Source organism: Platichthys flesus, chromosome 7 (genome assembly GCF_949316205.1).
Source record: "Platichthys flesus chromosome 7, fPlaFle2.1, whole genome shotgun sequence".
Classification (NCBI taxonomy): Eukaryota; Metazoa; Chordata; class Actinopteri; order Pleuronectiformes; family Pleuronectidae; genus Platichthys; species Platichthys flesus.
The window spans coordinates 9,817,839-9,836,030 of NC_084951.1; the positions used below are offsets into that span (position 1 = coordinate 9,817,839).

General features: G+C 41.1%; 1 protein-coding gene across 1 annotated transcript in view; it reads left to right on the forward strand.

The window, feature by feature from the left end:
* The first annotated feature begins 4,043 nt into the window (after nt 1–4,043).
* LOC133956683 (helicase ARIP4-like) overlaps nt 4,044–18,192 on the forward strand; it is a 67,584-nt gene continuing 53,435 nt past the window's right edge. Inside the window, exon 1 of the mRNA XM_062391935.1 lies at nt 4,044–4,729. The gene's annotated coding sequence lies outside the window, so the exon portion shown is untranslated. The remainder of the gene's footprint in view (nt 4,730–18,192) is intronic.

The following is an 18,192-nucleotide window of genomic DNA, read 5'->3' on the forward strand; positions in this document are numbered from 1 at the left end:
ATAAAAGATGCTCTCATGTATTTTTAACAATCTCTGTCACTACTGTCACTGTGCTGCTGCTTTATTGGGATTGGGATGACTAAGGGCCCAATGCAGGTTATGTCCATGTTTCTCCTATAGACCAGGGGCATAACAAGAAGTCAATTAATTAAGGGGTTCAGTGTCAGGACCACTAACCCTACTGCTGGGATGGGCATCGAACCATCAACTTCCTGTACCTCCTGAGCCACAGCCGACTAACATTTACATATTATCACAACCAGCATACTCTGATCTTCATGTCATGTGCTAGATGTTGGATCTCCAGGCTGCAGAAGTAGATCAGACACTGCCTAGCTGTTTCTATGCGTAAGCTGAGTCCCATCACAGTACAATCCTAACCAGAGAGAGAGAGAGAGAGAGAGAGAGATGTGAACAGATGGACCACAATTAAGAAGTGAAGCCTTCCAATGAACGAGGACAGGAATAGCAACATTGAGGCAAAAGAGCAGAGGAAAAGACAGGAACTGTGTGAAAACCACATGTAACACTAGAGAGAAAAGTATTATTGTTAGAACAGAGAGAATCTGGTACGTCACTGTATCAACAGTGACAGACAGCAGAACAGCGTAACGGAACAGCAGGTTTACATTGCTGCTGATACTTGATACTTTACACAACGCAAGACACTGGAGGAGGGAGGATATCTTTTATTAATTCATAACAGTGGCAATAGAATGCATGATTCATGTGAATGCATATTGGGTTAACCCTAAGTCCGAAGTTACAGAACTGTTTCAGAGAAAACGGATCCACTTTGTTTTTATCTGTTTGCTGTTTGTATTTGATTTGACATAAGGCCTCGCAACAAGACTCAGCTTTTACATAAAGCAGCATATGGCAGAGCTGATAAGTGAGCAGACACGTGATTTCCTCTCTGCTGCACGACACACACACACACACAGTTGAGTCTCCATGACTTCTGATGACATTACATTGATTTATGTTGATATCCTAGAGACTCAACCTTGGCCATAGTTTCCACCCTAAACCTCAACCTCAACCTAAAACTAATCTTAAAACCTTGATGATTTACATTGTGGGGACTTGCTTCTTTTATCCATAAGGAATACAGGTCTCCATAATTTGACAATGTACACAGATTTAGGTTCCCACAACATTGCTAACTCGTGGACCACACACACACACACACTTGCAGACGCAGGACAAGAGAAAAAAAAGAAGAAGCACCAACCTTGAAATAAATGACGATGGATGGAAATATATTCATTCATGTTAAACTCTTCTCACAGTGAACATTTTGAGTTTTTGTGGCAGTAAAAAGCACATGTGCTTATTAAATGTCTCAATTGTCACTTGATGTTGTTAGTTACAACATGTTTGACTAATTGTCCAATGTGACATAAGCATGTTCACTTGACAATCACACTGTACAAACTAATGCTGACTCCCTGACATTATCGTTATAGTATTCAGAAAGAATACTATCAGGTGATGGTGAACTACGTGGAGAGTGGCTCCATCTAGTGCGCATGGGAAGTCAACACAGACTGTGGGGGTCTCATGAAAGTGAACAGGGTGTGCCTCTCGGCCTCAGTGTCTCCACATGTGATTACGCTCAGCATATCGAGCTGTCTGGTGACATAAACAATCTGTCGTGGCGCTCCTCTTCATCCCACGTGATGTGAAGGCAGCACAGCGGCCATCACAATGTGTCTATTTGCATTTTTACAGGCCTGCTGCAAGTTTGGTAAGGTCTTGACCTTAATATATAAAGTGCCTTCAGATAATGTATGTTGTGATTTGGCGCTATACACATAAGATTGACTTGAATTATACCTTAAATCCCTGTTGCTGTAATCTTCAGCAATGCAAGAAATCCTCCACCCAAAATTGAGTTTCTCAATGTGATCCATCTTCTAGTGATATTTATATAGAGTTATGCTGATAATTCAAGTAGTGTGTCAAAACAATTGGTACACCAGTTTGATCTCTTTTCTTTGGTCTATCCTGGTGGTTTGTTTTTTTGTCTTGTTTGTTTGTATTTTTCTTTTAAATGATATGTCTTTTGTAAAGAGCCTCTTCGAAAGTTGCTGTACTGTAGATGCCCTCTTCTCCACTTAATTGATTCATTGATTAAGGACATTTAGATTCCATTAAGTGTGTCATTAAACTAAAGTGTGATCGTTCATTATGTTAATTCAAGCAGCATAAAAAGGATTTCATCTAATGAATACAAATGCAGGCAGTCCGCTGATTGTGGCCCAAATGTAATTTATTAAGAAGTTCATCATAATCAGTCTAAAATAAATAAAGCTGTACATCACTGGCTTTGCAGAAATACATGTGGATAAGAATGATCATGAGAGTGAGAGTAAAAACGGAAATGTCAAATTTCACAACAAAGTTAAACTTTGTTGTGATCTGGAGGGCGAAGTTCAGCTGCTATAGTAACAGACACATTTTAAATGAAAGATATGTATCACATGGGAAACTGAAGCTTTGTGGGGTTGCGGTATGTTTTCTAACCCCAACAAAAAAAAGAAGTAATTTATGGATGTATATGTTGTCTTTTAAATAGGCACTTTACATAAATGGAAAAATAATGTATTTCAGAATATCTAGTTCATGTTAAAGGTGATTGAATCAAACAATGTTTGTTATCCAGGGGATTTTCAATGGGTTATAAATGTAGACAATACATTTGTGTGTGTAACTTTCCAATTCCAGATGTGAGTTTTTACAGTTATTCTAATCAACCTTCATCGATCAAATAATGGATTACATGTTCAGTGTTAAACAGGTGGAGGTCATCTACGCCTCCAACACTGATTAACTTGCATAATCCCGTGTTATGCAAAGCACTATGCTCTATCTTCCAATAGAGGGCGCTGTGTGATTTATAAAAACGAGAAGCTGCAAGGCAGATCATGCAGGTTGTGTAAAAAAATGCTAGTGCATGTTCAGTCAGGCTAAAAAGATACAGCAGTGTTAGGTCTATCAATGCATAAAATGCGAAAATAAAAATAAAATGATAAATCATCGTAACATGTTTAATAAAAGCACAGATGGCCTGTTATATTTCCATGAATCCAAGCCTCACTTTCAGTCTCGAGGTTTTTATTTATTCTATCTATGTACAAAAGCATTTTAAAAGACAAGATATCAATTTACAAATGTTCAATTAAGTTGGGGTTTGAATTTGTGTAGCACAATCACATCAGGCCGCAGTTTCCCATATTATACTTATTTTACATTTGAAATGTGACTGTTGAAAGTAGCTGTACCTCTGCCCCCTACAATGAAGACACTAACCACTGGTATTTATCTTTGGCCCAAAGCAACGGAGGTAATACTCAGTGGATGCACTTGCCAAGGCCAAGTAGTTTATCTACAAAAGATTTTACAGTTAGATTATCGACCAGATGAGTACATTGCATGATATAATATCAAAAATTTATATAATATTGAAATTAAATAGTTTTGATTTTAGACCCTCCTGTAGGAATGAATTCAGGCTGCGGATCTCACTGGCTTTTCTCACATATGACTCCAAGGGTATGGCTTTTATTTCAGATTTGATCCGGAGATATTACAGATATATTTTGTGTGATATAGATTATTGAAAATCTTATCATAATAAGGGAAATACATATGAAAATGTGATACTTTGACAACCTGTCGTCCTCAGAGATGTTTTCAAACCAACCAACTTCAGGGACCAGAGGAGGGATTCCTGCTCACAGCTGTGCAACTAATGTAACACAACAAAACAAAAATCCAAAATATATTGATATAATATCTCTGCATCGTGTAAGCACAGTGAGGAGGATGAAAAGAATGACTTCAGAGAAATAATCATGTGACATTTATCACAATAATTATTGATATTGACTGATATTATCGCCCAGCTTCAAGGGATGGTTCACCCAAAAACTAATTATCTACTCACCACTACACCGAAGGAGGGGTGGGCGATCTTTGGAGCCGCGTTTGTGCGTGGACCACAGAGGACCATTAGGTCTAAATTATGTTGTTTCGGGGGAAATTTGAATGTCGGGGCTTACAGACACTTGAATGACACCACAGGAGCAGAATGGAGGCATGTTGTGTGTTTTTTTTCTGTTGTTTTTACGTTTAAAGAAGATTAGCTGTTTACCGCTGAAACTCCAAAGGTGTTTTGTGGACTCAAACCCTTCATCGACCCCCTCCATCGGCAAAGTGTTGAGCAGATAATGAGGGAAGTTTTTTGGGGGGGTGAACTATCCCTATAATTGTGGGTAATAAGTTAATTTAAGTTAAGATAAGATAAGATAAGTTCCAGAGGAAATTCTTGTGGCAGATTGCTCAACGATTACAGTAGCCTAACACAATATAACACATTGAATAAAACAATTGAGAATTAAGTTTATACAATAGTAGGGTTTTCTCCGATAATAAATGAAAATAAGAGTACAAAGTGTAATTTTAGTGAAATAAAATATGTTATTGAACACATTATGTCTGATAGGAACTGTCAGTGTTTTCTCTGGCGGCTTCAGTGCCACAGTTTGAGCATGTTCGTGCACTTCCGGAACTTTCGTAATGGGGACCAGCGGGGAGCAGCAGGAGCGACCCTCCTCTTGATGAACGAGCAGCCGGTGTCTGCTCCTCCTGCCGCCGCCGCTCCTCCTCTGCTCCTCCAACAATCCGCTGATCAGTGCCTTGAGGAACCCGCAGCAAACACAAGGTGAGAGACGGGTCGGCTCGCTCACACGTGTTTGCTCTCTGTTTGCATCTTTGTGTTCTGCGTGTGTTTGCGGAGCGACAACCAGGCTCCAGACAATAGAGGAGCACGCTGCACCTCCGCTTCCTCCCGGACGCAGTGCTGCTGCTGCTGCCTCCTTCCGTGTTATGAAACCAGCCACCACGCTGCTGCCCCCCCACCACCCCCCTGATTTTAATTGTTATTATCACCATCTTATTTATTTATTTCTTCAAATCCCTCTCGCCCCGTCGGAAACAAGTCGCGACCACGACACCGGCGAGTTGACAGATCGGCCGGCGGAGCAGCTGCGATGAGCGGACACTCATTTGTGGCAGTGTTACCTAACAGCCATTTAGGCCGTGAGGGCAAACTAAAAAAGAATCGAGCTTATGTAAAGAGTTATGTAAATGTATAGCTTCACTCCAGGGCGGTGGGGATCCATCTGTTTGTAGCTGCAGAAGTTGAATGGGGGATTTTCTCTGTCGAGGGTTGAGCTGTGAGGTTAAAGAGCACACGGCGAGTGGCTCCCAGTAGTGACTCCACCAGGTGACTCACCTTCAGGGACGCCAAGCAGTGGTGGTAGGAGCTCGAACCATCACAGAGGTTTGGGTCATGTAATGGGAAACGATCAGGGACCTCAACACTGAGGTTGAAACATTCTGTTTCTCCTGTGTGCTCCCACTAAATCGGTTGGTTAAGCGACCACTTTAAATCAGTTTCAATCGAGACTGATATATTGTACATCGAGTTCCATATTGGAGCTTGAGGGCGTTTTCATACCTGAAAGACAAAGACCAGGGTTCAAACCAAGGTTGGTTTTGATTTCACACAGCAGTTTAAGGAGCAGACTAAAAGCAAATGTGACTTACTCACGCCTTGTCGTTATCACCTACATGGGCAGCGTCTGCATCTGACACCAGCGTGTTGTCTGCTGGGGTCTTTCTCTTTGAATGAGGAAATGCTTGAACCTGTTCCTATCATTTGCGTGGCTGCTGTAATATCACGTTTTACTTTATGACGTTAAGGTTTTACTTCTTTCACTTCAAGCGCAGTACTGGACAATAATTCAAATGTGCCAGATGAACATCCTTGTCATTCAAACACAATTCCTTCGCAAGAGAAGACTGCTCGCAATCCGATGATACGCTTCTTTTTCTTCTTCTATTGTATAACGTTGTCCCAACTTCCTGCCAAAGGTCAGAATGTCCCAGCTGCCCAAAACGTGTCTTCACACTGCAAAAGAACCGAACCATGGTTTGTTTGACCTGGACAGAGACCACCTCTTGTTGTGTCCTAAATTTTGTTCTGTTGGTCTGGGCAGTGGTCCGAGGAACCTTCACCTCTCTAACTGGTTCAGACGAAACTGAACAGGAGACATTCCGTACTTCGACTAAAAGAAGTGTTAGCTGTATATCACTGGCAAGATTGCAGGGCTACTTCCTCACTACGTTTTGATCTCATTCGTGGTGGGACAACTGTGTGCTTCAAGGGATTTCCTCCATTTCCCAGCATGCCTTTTGACAACCCTCGAGAAGTTACATACGCTTGATGCAGGCAGTAGGACAGAGATACAGAGAGGTGATGAGCCGGAGCACAAGATGTCCCAGCTGGGAGTTGTGTCCTTTAATCAATACCCATTACCCAACATGCTCTGCAGCTGCAGTGCATTCTGGTCAGGTGAAGTGACTCTTGTGCCTGAGTGGATTTCCCTGTGTGTGTGTGTGCCTGTTGTGTTGTTGTAACAACCTTAAGACACAGACCCGTGCTGATAGATTTTGTTAGCAAGTTCAGTTAAAATCACTCCCCAACAAATACATACATACGGTACCCCAATAAAATGTCTGATACAGTAGTTGAATATTTAACAGATTTTTGGGAGGCGATATTGTAGCTCTCACTTGTGAAGTCGGATTACTTTTTTTCGAATGTGGGGGGGCACTGAACGAGCATCTTGTTGAATGACCCTTGGCAGCAGGATCATGTTCTCATAGTCTGATTCTCAGGTTGTTCTGTCTGCTTCTGCAGTGTTGATTGAGAGACTGGGATCAGGTAACGAGCAAACGTCTTCCGCCAGACGCAACCTGAGCTGATGAGACCTTCCTGCTGTCTTCTTCTTTCTTTTCTTCTGCCAGAAAAACATTGTATGAAACAAAGCTTTTCTTCTGCTTGTTTGAGTGTGTGTCATCTTTCATAAAGGTCAGTCTGTCTATTAAAATCTAAAACCCTGCCCACCACAGTTTTGTAATTGTATTTTTCAATGGACCCAGACACATGCAGAGATTTCAGACATGCACTGAACTCTGGATAATCTCCTGCCGTTCTCCAGAGGGGCCGTATGTGAGAACACAAATGTCCGAGTGAGAGGCTCTGGAGTTTCCACCGCGAGTCGGTGTTGCTGAAGTATCTAACACACGACAGTCGCAAAAACTAAAAGAATACAAATATCACAGGGAGAAAAAATTGCCATATAGAAGATGCGGACAAAAATGTCAAGAGAACTTTTGGTCATAAGAGCTGATGCCAGTGTCGATGTGTTGTAGACAAAAACGTGTTGTGATCGCCGCTACGGGAGATATACGTTACATCCTGCCTGCTGCACCACACGTCACCTGGACGCGTCGCAGAATTCTGTGTTGATGTGATCGAGTCCGAGCACAGAATCTCCTGCTGCGTTTTTCATCTGTGAAAGGCAAACTCAGGAGAAAGTCCAGACCCATTCTCTAGAGTTAATGTCTGAAAATAGCTGTAGTGGTGGAAGTTAGAGTGCATGTTTGCTGGATTTGACTGGACTAGATGCTTTGATCTGTGAAATGTTAGTGCTAATGCAAACACTGCTCAGAGATTAGAGTCTAATTTAGAGATTTACTCTAAGCTCTTACTTTAGATGATGATCTGGGTGCAAACTGCGAAATACAATGCAAAGTTGTCACATATCGTTATGTTGATGTAGTGTGTCAAATATATAAAACTCAGTGTGAAGGGAAATATGCAGCGGGTGTGTTACAAGCCATTTTATGTATTTCTATAAGTCAATTTTTCTTAATTACTAAAATACTGATCGAGGTTAGTAAGTTTGATTTTATTTCTGTTATAACCCAGATTCTCTAAACGATTTCTAAAAGGATGATCTAGTGACACTTCTGTGATTGTCTCTTAGTTGTCCCTCCCTTCATCCCTACATCGCTCCTCCAGTCTGTTCCTGCTAATGAGCTCAGCGGGCGGCTGAGTACAGGAACAGAACCGCACCGAGGCGACGGAGGGATGGAGGGGGGAGACTTCTGCTGGCCTGCTTGACATCTGTGCACATTAATGGCAGCTGAACATCACATAAGATTTAATGTTTTCATGAGATGGGAGGACCTGAATTTGCACAGCGGGAGCGCAAGGCTGGTTAAAGTCAGACAGGCTGTGTGATGTGGACAAGTTCAAACTTTTTGTAAGCAGCATACGAACGAAGACTTGAGTGAAACAAATCTGGCTGTAAGATTTTTATTTCTTTTTGACTCAGATGTATTCAGGGCCCATTTAAAGCTTTATAAAAATGAATAAATGAAGGTTATACCGATGACTAAACAGAGATGCAAGTACAGGTGAGATTCTGTCTCTCTTCCATGTACTGGCTGCAAACCTCATCTCTATCACTTTAGCCAGTCAGTTGAAAGAATAGAACCTACATTTATGCAAAATTATCACAAGAGAAGTGATCGTTCCCCATGTGCATAAACCTTACTGCTGCACAGTGCATACTTCCAGGACTCTGAATTAGTGTCAAACCCCTTAAGTAGTTTTAATTAAAGTGAAAGCCCTGATGTGCGTCTCTTTACTGGACAGTTGACGCTGAGGAGGTGTCAGCTGTGCAACCCAAATAATAACCAAATAATAGCTAGTGCATAGTATGAGAACAAAAAGACACTAGGATTGTAGCTGTGTAAATAACCAAATGATATATAAGAATAAAAATCAGTTTTTATATTATATTGAAAAATATTAAACAAAATCAATGACATGTATATGTGCACAATAGTCCTATATACAAAGCAGATAAATTAGATTAATATTAAAGATTCAATATGTAAGAGTGTTGACTATACACTTGTGCTGGTGAGGCCTCCTACTCCGGCCTATGTATTATTTAAAGACAGTGAGTTGTTCAATGGGCAGTGTTTAATTTGTTTGTTGATGACATGTCTGCTCTGTGTGTATGCATAAAGAGCACAGCCAGTGAATGTATGGACGTGAAGATGTTACTGCTATAGATAGCATATGGTCCAATTAAGTCCACCTGATATGAGCTCAGATCATGAGATTAAGTAGAACATTTAGGTTGGGATAAACGTTCTGTGAACTGAATATTACATTAGGAGGTAAAGAAAGAAGAGGATGAGATAGAGATGAGGTAAAAATGCAGAGACTCCTACTGTTTCTTGAGCTTGAAAATCCTACACATGCAGTTGAGGGATAGGAGCAGCAGTGAGTGTTTGACCTACACTCCTTTTATAAAACAGCGAGGGGAGAGTGATGCACGCTGGGCAGAGCGGATTGACTGAGCTCCACTGCTCCTATTCAGAGAAAACTGAAACATCACAGCACGAGTTCAGATTCAGGTACAGATTTAGTAACACTTTTACTTGCTCTGATTATGGCCATAGACTTTGAATAATCGAAAAGAAGGGGGGGGGGGGTGAGAGGAGGTAGTTGGAGCGACTGAGACTCTGCCCCCTTTTTATGTTTCAGTAATTCTGTAAAACAACAAGGGAAACACTTGGACTCTAGTGGTCCACAACAGTAGGCATTAAGTTGCGTTTTTTATGATTGTAAGATTTAAAATTTGATAAATACCTTCGCCAAGGAGGTTATGTTTTCCCCCCAGTCTGTTGGTTTGGTCTCTGTTTGTAAGCAATAACAAACCCTGTACAGATTGCCACCACACTTAGTGGAAGGATGTGTTACTGTTCAGAGATGAAACAATTCAACATTGGTGCAGATCTGGATCAGGTGGGCACAGATCAGAGGCATTTTTTCAGTTTCATTAACATTGCGACATTTTAATGTTTTCGTGCGTCTGTCCAATGACCCTTGACCTACCAGGTTCTCTCCTCTGACATGGTTGTTTCTCAGTTTGTTTGCACATATGTCTAGGCTGTGATTTGTTGATCAGTATCCATTAGGTACAACTTGTGCTCATCTGTCATCTTTTTTATCTTCTTGTCTGTGTCCCATATAAATTACTGCTCTGTGTGTTTGTTGATGTTACTGAAAATAAACATCAGTGGCTTCTGTAAGTGCGCTTCTGCAAAAATACATTAACCGTGCAAAGGTTTTTCGTCCTTCTAGCATGAGAGTGGTTCTGATAGAGGCAGAGTCTCTGCAGACTTTGTTTTTGTTCCACTGATGATTAAGCTCAGGGGACACAGAGGATCGGAGTGGATTCACAAACGTGTTCAGTTATGAGGGCGTTAACAGTTTTACAAATGTTGCAAATGTTGAGACGTAAACTCTTTACCACAAAATAAGTGCTATTAAACATTTCGTCAATCTGATGAACATCTAATAATTTACAAACCATGTAGATAAAAGGTTATATTGGCTTGGGAACGTTGGATACCTGAAATTACTCCCGTAGTTCATTAAAGATTCAGTTCAAGTGCAAATTAATACCTTTTTTTACAGCACATCCATTTTCATCTGTCTTCAGCATGGTGCCCCTCCTCGCGTAAGACCACACGCCATTTTGTCATTCACACATCTGATAAACCTGAGAGAGGAGATAAATGCTGGCAGAAGACACAGTTGGTCAAAGTGAATATAAACCTTATAGTTGTTTGACAGTGCAGTTTGTCTGTCTTTGGATCTCGGTAGTGGAAGCAAATGCCTTCCTGTCAAAATGACCTCAATGCGCGCCCATGAATCAGAATTAAGCTTGGTCTCAGATTAATGTTCTGAGTCATTCTTTAGATTTTTTTATGGGGAAGCTTCCTTAACATTTTTAGATTAGATTAGATGTACAGATATTGAGTATTATCAATGTGGATTTAGTTGTTTTTTTTCTGACCTCCCACCATTTGGAAGAAAAGGTGACAAATGCCTTGTTGCTTATGTCTTAGAACGTATATTTCATTTGAACCTATATTCCACCTTTTGACTGAACTTGTTGGATTCAGCCAAGTCCTCTTCCCTTCACACTGAAGCTGTTAAACTGCTGTCTTTAAGCTGCCTCACAGGGTCGATGTAGCACAGATGGGTTATGCAGAGGAGACCCTTCCCAACAATGTCCATGTGTGAACCCTAAACAAACCCAGTGAACCTACTAAACCCTCACTGATTGGCTAGAAAACAGCAAGCATCACCCAATTGAGTATCAATGTGGTCAACTGATTTCTGATCCCTCCCCCGCTGGCTCCTGACCCCTCCTCATTCTAGTAGTATTGATCTCTTGTGTAACTGCCTCCATTACATTGGTGCAAATCCTCCTTATTCGCTGACATGAGAAGTTAATTAAACCCTTTTTTTCACTCCAGTTGTTGATAAGCTAGTAGTTTGTTTACCTTTAGTAAATTGTCTTCAGATGCTGCGGACTAAAGGGAGCTCACGTGGACAGGGATTAGATATATAACTCCGATCGGTCCAAGGGTTTACCTATGTAAAAATATCCTCTGAAGTGTTTCTGTGCAGGTTTGAATTTTCACTGATCCAGGTCTCGTGTGTGTGTGTGTGTGTGTGTGTGTGTGTGTGTGTGTGTGTGTGTGTGTGTGTGTGTGTGTGTGTGTGTGTGTGTGTGTGTGTGTGTGTGTGTGTGTGTGTGTGTGTGTGTGTGTGTGTGTGTGTGTGTGTGTGTGTGTGTGTGTGTGTGTGTGTGTGTGTGTGTGTGTGTGTGTGTGTGTGTGCGTGCGTGCGTGCGTGCGTGCGTGCGTGCGTGCGCGTGTGCGTGTGCGCGCGCGCGACCTCTAGGTCAAAGTATTAAATGCAGGCTAATCCTGAATAGACTTGTACGTGTTGAATGTAATTACAGGTTAGTGCGTCTGAATTAGAAACAGCAACCAAATTTAGACTGAACTCTCTGAGATGAGGTGAATTGAAATAGTGTTTTATTCCTCGTTATGAAAACAGCTAATTCTGCAGTCACTGAACAGTCACATGTAAATATGTCATATAGGTCCTGAACTGAAGCAGATTGATGATTGTTAATGTAACACTGTGGCAGATTTAGAATCTATTGGAGTTGTTGCTATAAAACAGTTGATTTATTAATCAGTTAATCAGAAAGGTCCTAATTAGTAATCTTTCAAGGAACAAGAATAAGACTGTGTCCACTAACTGCAGGTGTTTTTATAGAAGTTATGAAATAGACAGTACACATACTAAATGTATATTTATCAATTGCCCACGGAAATAATAACTAATAGAAAAACAGATTCTAGATTCAGAAACGAGGTTTAAAAAAAGTCAGAAACAAGGTTGCAATCTGTAATCTATTAAAGAACACAGCATTTTTTAAACAGATAATCATTTGATGATGCTAGAAAACTTATAAAATAATTCATATCTTAAAGAGTATTTTTCAAATAAAGTATTTAGACAGAGAATGTGTTATGTTGCCTTTTGAATGAAAACAGCCTGACATGATTGGTACACACCCCCCACCACTGCGGCCTCATACACTAGGCTTCACTATTGTGTAATTCTGTTACACAAGCAGGGGGATGTGATGACGACCTAAGTCTGTAAGCCAGTCCAATATAAAAGGAGGGTGTTATACAATATCCATTTTTAGAACCGTAAATATTAAGCGTAGCTGATTTTGATTGTTCCTTATTTTGTACACTTGCATACGACCTGTACTCAGGAAATGGGTGGAGCACAGTCCAGTGACATGGATGCAGGGTGTCATCTGTCCATGAGGCTCTTAATGAATCAAATGAGGAGATTGATCTGTGGTAAGTGGTTAAACATTTAAAAAGATACATTTCAACGACTCCATCTTAAATAAATTGAATCTACAGTCTACACATTCTGAACTCACACAATCACTTCTTTTTAAGGTAAAAGGGAAAAGCTTTTTAAAAGACCACACTTTGGCTCGATGCTCTTTAATTCAAAGTGTAAAGTCCGTCCGTGCGTGCCGTGTGCATGTGTGTCTTTGTTAGGACCATTATGAACCTACAGAGTGAGGTCCTCACTTTCTGACCCACTTTTAATGGGCTGTTTCATGGTTAACACTTTCATGGCTAGGGGTATGCATTTAGTTTTGATGGTTAGGGTAAGGGGCTAAGGAATGTATTATGCCAATGAATGTCCTCGCTAAAATAGATGCATAGACCTGTTTGTGTTTCTTTTTTTAGAACTATGTCAAGGCTCAGACCTTGGCAGGACATTCACTGACCCTCACCTCTAAACAGTCGGGAAGGTTAAATGTGTTTGTGTGCGCACTATGCCCTTCCATATTGTCATATCTTGTATAACTTTACATTTTCCGAGCTGAACAGTAGCATTATTAGGCAGATCTTATGTAAGTTGGCTTATGCAAGCAGCCGTCTTCTTGTTGTCTCCCCTCCTTTATCATTAATTTTTATTCCTCCCTCCCCACCCCCACCTTTCTCTATTTCTCTCTCTCTCTCTCTCTCTCTCTCTCTCTCTCTCTCTCTCTCTCTCAATCTCTCAGGCGCTTTCTAGAGGTAATAACATGGTTTCTGTGGGTGCCGAGCAAGTATTTCAGTATTGGTCCATTAAGCATTTCATTCCTGTGTAAGAATCCTCTGTATCATTTGCCTGAATCACCCACTGTGGCTGTGATGCAAAATAAAGTGGAAAGAAATGGTGTGTGATCAAAAAAGATGCTGACAATGGGTTTCATGCTTGCAATGGACACCGATCTTCTCTGCATGTGTTTTTGTCCTAAAATGGCACTTTAAAACTCAAACAATAGCTCCATATCAGAAGTACTCAGTTTGTCCACTCTGGAGAAGTTTGCCTTGTAGTCGGTAAATACTGTGTATAAGGAATAGAAACGATAAAAGGTAGGAGATGGGATTTCTGCTTGGATTCACTACATTACAAGTCATTCAGCTGCAGTTTTATCCAAGGAGTGTCATTATTCAGTGCTTTCAACTTCTATGAGGGCTCATTCCGGGTTCAGCATTTTGCCTAAGGACACTTCGGCATTGACTTGTATTCGGGCCACCGGCGTTCTGGTTGGAGGAAAACCACTCTACCCCTCAGCCAAAGCCTTCCATCCAGGAAACATTGTTGGCAAGGAGACCTTTTGTAACGCCTAGCAGTGATTCAAAACGTCTCTCTTTTAAGCAATCGAAAACTCCACCTACTCTGCCACTTTCATGTCTGCTCCAGCTGCTTGTGGTCGACTATAGGCTCATTTACCTCTGAAAAGACATGTCTGTTTCAAATAATGTAACATCACGTACTACCACATGTCCTTTACATTTGCATAGTTGTTAATCAATCCATCAAACAGAGGCCAAGCACAGAGTCGAGAGCTTTGACAACCAACATGTTGACAGTGAAGGAGGTTGTTGTAATGTTCAAAATCAAAATAGAAAAAGTAGCTGTTTTTTGGCAACATAATATACCTGTAGTTTCTTACCAGCTCAGTAAGTCTCTCCTCAAAAGGTTCTGCCTGTATTAAAAAGTCTTCCTCATGTCCTATGGTCATCTCGCTTGCACAACAGGCTACACTGCCCCACAGTGATTTCCTGTGGTTCTGCTCTGTTTTGTCTGTTTTGTCTGTTTCGTCCGTATTCATGTGCTGTCAGAAGAAGTGCACAAATACAGACTAAATGACCTGAGTATGGATAGATGGAAATAAAAGAGATTCCTGAATACCGGTGCTGAACTTGTAATACTGGATAGTTGTTTTTAGACATGTACTGTGGAGAATCTGGGTCTGGACTTGAGACTTTACACATGAACAATTCAGCTAGAGAATTTCTGCTCAGATCATGTGTTTTGTCGTTTTAACAGCACATCGATTCCTGCATTTGCCCTCATCAGCGAAAGCTCTCTTGACTTATTTACTGGTGTCTTATAACTTTGGAACAAGTCCAGAGCCTTTCACTCGGACATCGTCTTCCTCACATACAGCCCCTCCGGAAAATGTCCGGAGATTAACCGGAGTTAAGTGCATGTCTGAGAGCAGCTTAAATGAGTCTGTCCCAGCAAAAGATCTTCACTCACTGTTGTCTGTGCTCCCACTACAATCTTTACATCTGATTAAAAAGATATATATATATATATATTTTCTCTGGTTTCATATTCTTAAATAATAAAAATTCAATTCTTGTGTGTGTTAATTATTTTATATTAATTGGTTAATGAATCATTAACTTTTAACACCAAATTGAGTATTTTCACAGCAACTTCTTCTGGTGCATTACTTTCTCAGGACAAGATTCCACATGTGTAGTATTGGTGTCCTATTTTTTTTCTGGAAAAATGTAGGTTATCTCCCTCCCCCCCGTTTGGTCACGAGGTGGGGGGTGTTTTTAGGACACCAGACAGACTAGTCTTCTCCCCTCCCCCAATCCCTTTTTTATTTAACCTTCTTCTCTCACATCTCTTGTCTTTGTCCATCATCTTTCATGCTTCCCTTTTCTTTATTCTTACCCTCACATTTTGCCCTCATTAACATCCCGTTTCCATATTCAGAGAATTTAAATTGCTGATAGCCTCGCCTGGCCCTGTCGCGAGAAACGCTCCCACAATGTAATGTTGGCTCAATCAGAGATCTGTGGATAACGCTCCTGGCCCTGCTCTAGGGGGTTATGTAAGGTAAGAGGATGCAGGGGTAGAGCAGGAATGTTTACTTTTTTGTTCAAGTCTTCAACTCACCCTGTGTGAATAATGAATGGTAAAAGCTCTGTCTTTGCACATTAACAGTAGTTTGGAAGTCTCATCAATTCAGTTATTTGATCATGAAATATGTGCTCGATTTGGTGACTTCACTGGTTACTGTGGAAACCGCAAGCATGTTTAACGATATAGGTCCTGTCTGTGTTCATAGATCTATAAAAAGATGGGATTCTGCTGAAAAGAGAGCTCGGTTCATTGAGTTACTCATCTGATGAAAAGGGTTTCCAGTCTTCATTGTGTCTTTTTTAACCTGTAAACCGTAAACAAGTTCATCAGTCTTTTTCATCAGGGGGAAATAGTGTCTGAGTCTGTTTGACTGTTCTCCGGCTTCCTCCCACAGTCCATAGACAAGCAGATTAGGAGTCGGTTAATGGAGACTCTAAATTGAGCAGAGGTGAGAATGTATTTTTGTCTCTATATATTGGCCCTGTGATTTGCTGGCGACCTGTCCAGGTTATACCCCGCCTCTCACCCAATGTCAGCTGTGGCTCCAGCGACCCTCAAAGTGGTATAGAAAATAAATGGGTGAATTGAAATAGTCTGTTCTAAATTTATAACCATCTCATTAAAGATTCACTGTGTAGGATTAAGGTGAAAGGCATCTATTGGCAGAAATTGAATATAAATTAATACTAGTGAAGTTTTGTGTTTCATCGAAATTGTACTTATTCTTTACACTTTATATTTAAATGCTATATATTTACATCAGGAGCAGGTCCTCTCTACAGTGCCTGCCACGTGTTCTTTTTTTATATTTGGAAGAGGAGGTTGAGGTGAGGGGTATTCAGCTGCAACATGACACTTCATTAAATTCTACACACTGAACCGTTAATCACCCCAAAGCACAGTGTGCACTTTTGTTCTTGCCTCTGTTTAAAATGAATCTCAAGCAAACACACCTGTACATGCTTCAGAAATGGAGCAGGTTGTTTTCAGTCTGCTTAACAGTGGAGTTAAGTGTCGTCTGAGAGGATTTGATAGCTTTAAGTTGTTTTAGAAGACAACAGCACTGTCTTCTAAGTTAGAGTTGTACTGTGAACAAAATGGGCATTTGAATTCCAAAACGTCTCAGGTTCAGTTGTTTGGTTTCATCTAAAACGTCTTTGTATCAAAAACAACATGAAAGTTGCTCTTGTCTCATTTAATTTCCCAACCGGTTCCATTTGTAAGCTCTCTTGTTCTGAACAATAAGCTTCACCTGCGCCGCTCCCTGTGGAGCAGAAAGTGTGTCAGATCAGTGCAAAGCCGAAGGCAACACATCGAGGCGTTTGTAGGGGAGCTCCAAAACATCTTGTTGCAAAGGATTCATTCAACAACACACTTACCTGCAGAACATAATGTAACGCTTTGTAACAGCCCTGCAGTATATCTTACATCTGTGAGGCTTTTTAAAATTGTGTCATGGATTTCTGCTCAGCCCTTTTGGCAGATTCTCGGCTTTAATTTGTGGTGAACGATTTCATTAGATCTTAATATGTTTGTATCATTTTCTGCACCCAGGAGATGGCATGCATCAATAAATGGTCTTTGAGAAACGTGAAATGTAATTTTCTCAGAATTATGGCCGGGCTGTTGCATCTGAATACATATTTTACCGTAAAGTCATGTCAGGTAAGAAGAAACAGAATATTTGTGACCTACATGGAGCCGCTCAGAGCAGCCAAACCTTCAGAGAAGTGTACGTTATGTAACAGATATTTTACAGTGGGACGGCCTGACATGACCAGAGCAGTTTGGCCTGCTTGCCTCTGCTATATTATATTACCCAGCACATGAGGCCAATGAATCCAAGTAGTTTTTGGCTGAATGTGACTTCCAAGTTATGTAGGTTAATATCAAGCTGTACTGTGTCTCTGTGGGAGTTTTATGTGATCTGCTTTTCAGTATGTGTAGTGTAAAGGCAAGCGCATGCTTCTGCGTTTTCACGGCCCCGCAAGCGCAAGAGCCCTTCCGGGCCCCTTACGTGCTTATGTATCTCTTCTTACGTGCTTATGCGCTTCGCCCAATTTTTCTAACTAGACGGCAAAGCTCCGCAAGCCTCCCGCAGCCCGCAAGGGATGTGATTGGTCTGCTAACTACATCCTTTCCGGAGTCACATTTCCGGTTTCATGCCACATAATACCGGCAGAAACAAAGGAAGATTTAGAAGAACGAATATGGACCAAATAGAAGCGCGTTTGGCAGAAGAGATTCGAAAGTATTGTAACGTCCTCGTGTACAGAGGACAAGGAACTTCTTTGTAGTTTAACAACTTTTATTAATCTTTACACGGACATGTCACTCTTCGCTTCCCTCCGTTCTCGTTCACCTCCACAACAACCCCACTTCCTCATTAACTCCTGCTCATCAACACAAACAGCCAATGAGAGACTGTCTTCCCCGAACAACCCCATCCTATCGGTCCAAGCAATCACATGTCCCACCCCTGACCCCTTCACAGACCCCAGGATATCAGAATACTCCTTGAACACAGTGTTTTACTGACAACGTCAAAAACACACATAACCATAAACCCAGTCCGTTACAGTATGATCAGTTGGATAACCCGTCACTGACTGGTGGATTTGTCCGCCAGAAAAAGG